The sequence below is a fragment of the Leiobunum rupestre genome, chromosome 5 (assembly GCF_980474605.1).
Source record: "Leiobunum rupestre chromosome 5, qqLeiRupe1.1.hap1, whole genome shotgun sequence".
NCBI classification, from domain to species: Eukaryota; Metazoa; Arthropoda; class Arachnida; order Opiliones; family Sclerosomatidae; genus Leiobunum; species Leiobunum rupestre.
This window is the reverse complement of record NC_143388.1, coordinates 13312305-13317448: the sequence shown is the minus strand read 5'-3', so window position 1 is coordinate 13317448 and position 5144 is coordinate 13312305.

Below are 5144 nucleotides of genomic sequence, written 5' to 3'. Positions count from 1 at the left end.
GAAATTTCCCAAAAGGAGACGTTGCACTACCCATTCGTTTTGCCATGGCAACCGAAAATGTTTTTGACCACTTACAACCAAAATAAGATTTTTCCCTTATTTTACCCAAAATTAGTTACAAATTTACCCTAAAAATGTTTCAATTTACCCAAACTTGATGAAATTTACCTAAATGTGGTCCAAATTACACATTTCGTGATTTTCAAAAATTTTCAAAATTTTCGTAGCTAGGACCCTGTGAAACCGAGAAAATCCCATGCTTTTTTAAATGGAGATTTTATCGTTTTAAGTGATCCAAAACATTTTCGGTTGCTATAGCAAAACGAATGGGTAGTGCAACGTCTCCTTTTGGGAAATTTCATATCTCAAGACTCATATTGGTCTACATTACGCCCGACTTTGAACAAAATCGACAATAAACAATTCGGGTACTCTCCTTGTAAGTTGGATACACTATGGTTGGTCGATGTCGTCCAAAACTAGCTCTTATTTCTGTCTACCCATGGAATAAATACTTCTTGTCCAAATTGTCCATGGAATAAATACTTGTTGGCAAAATTGTTCATGGAATAAATACTTGTTGGCAAAATTGTTCATGGAATTAATACTTGTTGTCAAAATTGTCCATGGAATAAATACTTGTTGGCAAAATTGTTCATGGAATAAATACTTGTTGGCAAAATTGTTCATGGAATTAATACTTGTTGTCAAAATTGTCCATGGAATAAATACTTGTTGGCAAAATTGTCCCTGGAATTAATACTTGTTGGCAAAACTGAACATTGGAATCAATTCTTGTTGTCAAGACTGAACATTGGAATCAATACTTGTTGTCAAGACTGCTCGTGGAATAATTACTTGTTCTCAATACCACCCATGAAATCAATTCTTGTTTTCAAGACTACCCGTGAAACAAATTCTTGTTTTCAAGACTACCCGTGAAACAAATTCTTGTTTTCAAGACTACCCGTGGAACAAATTCTTGTTTTCAAGACTACCCGTGATACAAATTCTTGTTTTCAAGACTACCCGTGAAACAAATTCTTGTTTTCAAGTCTACCCGTGAAACAAATTCTTGTTTTCAAGACTACCCGTGAAACAAATTCTTGTTTTCAAGACTACCCGTGAAACAAATTCTTGTTTTCAAGACTACCCGTGAAACAAATTCTTGTTTTCAAGACTACCCGTGAAACAAATTCTTGTTTTCAAGACTACCCGTGGAACAAATTCTTGTTTTCAAGACTACCCGTGATACAAATTCTTGTTTTCAAGACTACCCGTGAAACAAATTCTTGTTTTCAAGTCTACCCGTGAAACAAATTCTTGTTTTCAAGACTACCCGTGAAACAAATTCTTGTTTTCAAGACTACCCGTGAAACAAATTCTTGTTTTCAAGACTACCCGTGAAACAAATTCTTGTTTTCAAGACTACCCGTGAAACAAATTCTTGTTTTCAAGTCTACCCGTGGAACAAATTCTTGTTTTCAAGTCTACCCGTGGAACAAATTCTTGTTTTCAAGACTACCCGTGAAACAAATTCTTGTTTTCAAGACTACCCGTGAAACAAATTCTTGTTTTCAAGACTACCCGTGAAACAAATTCTTGTTTTCAAGACTACCCGTGAAACAAATTCTTGTTTTCAAGACTACCCGTGAAACAAATTCTTGTTTTCAAGACTACCCGTGAAACAAATTCTTGTTTTCAAGACTACCCGTGAAACAAATTCTTGTTTTCAAGTCTACCCGTGGAACAAATTCTTGTTTTCAAGTCTACCCGTGGAACAAATTCTTGATCCGTGAATTCGTTATAAACTAATTGAAGTAGTGTTGTTAAATTTCCGGAAAAATAAAAAATTTAAACATAAGTTATTTTTTAAGGGTTTTTAACGTTTTTAACTTTTTATCGATATAAAATGTCTAATAACAGTAAACATACTACAAAACATTAAAAGTGTTACATTATTAATCAGTTTAAAGCTAGTCTAGAGGTTTAGTTTTACTTTTAAATTCGAAAAAATGAGGCGAAAATACCGCTAATTTAAATTTGCAAACAATACTAGACTAATCATGGAATAAATTTTATTTTTCGGAAAAATACGGAAAATTGAAGGTTTGCTTTTAATTATTGAAACATGAGTAAACTTCTTAAAAGAAGCTAAAAATCGTAAATTCCATCCCAAATTGGCTATAATGCAACAGTTTGCAACGTCACATGTTTAAAGGCTCTTGACTCTCGAAACCTTACCGTTGCCTAGGCAACGGTGTCCAGATACGAAAGAACCTAGTGGTCAGAATTGACGAGCTTCAATTAAATAAATTTATCGTGCACTATAGCTTTTATAACGTAGGCAACGGTGGAATTCAAGCTCGGTCACGCCACTAGCGGCGAAGGTTGAAGCTCCACAGCTGCACTCGCGAAATATAAGTTTAATGCAGAATCAATTAGCCATATATGAGTTATACCGCGTTATATTTGTAGACAATATCTTTCCTTTCCTAAGAAGACGCAAAGATTCTATTTTAAGAAATGGCGCGTTCTGTTCTGGTCTATGATCAATGGCAGCTAAAGAACGGATCATTTAAAACGAACCAAAGTAGGCCAAGATTACTCATAAAAGCTGGCTCGACTACTCCGTACTTTATAGACTTGTAAAGATATCAGAGAGACGCAAAATGAAAGCGAAGAAATTGGTGGCAACAGAAAGCCCAACTGCCTGCGCTGCTGCTGAGAGGACGGAAAGAAAATTGTGGAATCTTAATTTAGAAAATCTCCCCATCTGGGACCAGCGGGGGAGATTCATTCTCAATACGTGAAAAGCTTGTGTAGTTGATTAGAATTCTAGCTAGAAAATAATCGCAGAATTAGAACAATAATAACCATTGTCTTTTGTAACATAATCACCCATAATGCATTTTCGTTAATGAGAAATTGTTTACGGGATATAACGTAAATTACGTCACTTCCAACTCCGTGACGAAAAACGCTTTTTCAAAAGATTATGACGTTTCCATGGTAACCTTTTTAAAAGTACATGGAGAATGATAATTTTTTCTTTAAAGTCCACTTATTCTACGTTCCATCTGATTTCTAATTGACTTGGGGTTTTTTTTATGTTATACAGGGGCATACTACATATGCTACTACTAAAAAGTGCTACGAAAGTGCTACGTTACATTATTGCAATGGAAAAGTAAAATGGCCGCCATCTTGGATTCAAAATGCATGGCTGTACACTCTAAGGTCTCTATAATTAATCTTTAAGTGTTTCTACATCGAAATATCGTCTGCTAGCATTGCTAGTACTTTTTTTAACTAGGTAATTAAACATGATGGTTTGGTTAAACATGATGGCAAAAATATAAAATTAGGTGATCTAATATAAATATGAAAAATTAACGTGTTAACCTGGTGGTTAATAAAAGCACCTCGGAATTAATTTAAACCTCTATTTGAACTATTATAAGTTGAAAATATAATTTTCCATTGTGATTTGAAATTTAACGGCGCCATCTTGTATTCAAGATGACTGATCTAAACTAAAAATTAGGCAATGTACTTCAATAAATGAAAATGCAAATAGAGTTGTAATTTTATCAAAGCATGATTCCAATTTCCACAAAACAAACCTTTTTCCCCTTAGGCATCTGCCATCTTGGATCCAAAATGTTTTAAAAATCATCAATAACCTACTAAAAAAAAGAAGCTTTATAAACCACAAGCTTAATGCTTTCATACATTTTATAAAAAAGAAGACAAATGCTTTATTAAATGGTCCAGAATAATTTAAGAGATTTTAAAATAGCCACTTTGTTTCTATTATTAATAAACATTCTGATTTCTATTAAAGCTTCATTTTGATTAATCGTCAAACCAAACATTTCTTGATCCAATAATTGATTAACTTTTGAAAGAAGCGCGTAAGTACAAGAGCGACGTGCGCCATCTATTTGTGGTATTGGCAACTAACGGGTGTTCTCTTTATATATTAAAACCTATAGATGGCAGTAGCTCTTCTGTGTTATCCGCAATATTATAAATAAATACAACTAATCCGTCATCAAAATCTATATTAAAAGTTTAAATTTAGGTTCAAATTTCATAAATTTTGTTTTACAAGATTTTAAACATTCTTAATATTTTAAATTATCTATGAAACTACAGCTTATTTGACGCGCTAGATGTCGCAAGCGTTCCTTCTGTTCTCAATGCCGCTATCGAGATTTGAACTTAAAAAAAAATTTGCTACCAGTTTGTTATCTTGGACAAAAGAAGGCGCCACAAAGCAATTGGTAGAACAAATGGAGGAAAGATAAGGAGAGCCAAATCAAACTACAAGTATTTAGGTCATAAAATTGGTTCTTTTTTGTCTGCTTTTTCAATTTAAAGCCAATTCGCTACCGAATCATTTGAATTTCTCAATTAGGGCTTGAAAAATGCCAAATTTTTGTTGCTACTACGACGTGCGAAATGAGAGAAACTAACTGAAACTTGTAACAAATTTTTCAAATAATTTCGTGTCCCTTTAAAGGAATTCTACAATTGGTATTTAATGTTGATTTAATTAAGTAGTAGTGTTAATTTTGCATAGAATCCATAACATATTTAGGTTACTGATAACGTACGAGTAATGCTAGCATGTAATGATATATGCCTAAACTCGCCTATTAAGCGTAATTATCCAATTTCTAATTGTATAGCGCCATCTAGTATCGGTAGTAAGAAACGTTTCTTCAATTTTTTGCCACCAGGTTCAACAGAAAGTAGGAGTACCTGGCGAGCGATAGTTACTTTAAATAGAAGTCGTAGAGGATATAATGGCGATATTTCGATGAACTAAAATAACTTTTTAATTTGAAATAGCAGATTAGTTGTTAAATTCTCTATTATTTTGTCAAAACTTTTTTTATAATAAATTTTTTATTTGGTGTATGTGGCAGCGTTGCCTTCACAACATTATCAGCAAGGTACATGTAGTGACAGCAATAAATAATGACAATTGAATCTAAATAACAGTTGTACAAAAATAAAAGAAGAGACCGGAATTATCTAATATGCACAGCACGCAGTAGAGTACAAAGGTCAGTGATGGCAGGGAGTCAGTTCCGGGCTTAGAGATCCTGGATAACGTTTTAGAAATATAGTAA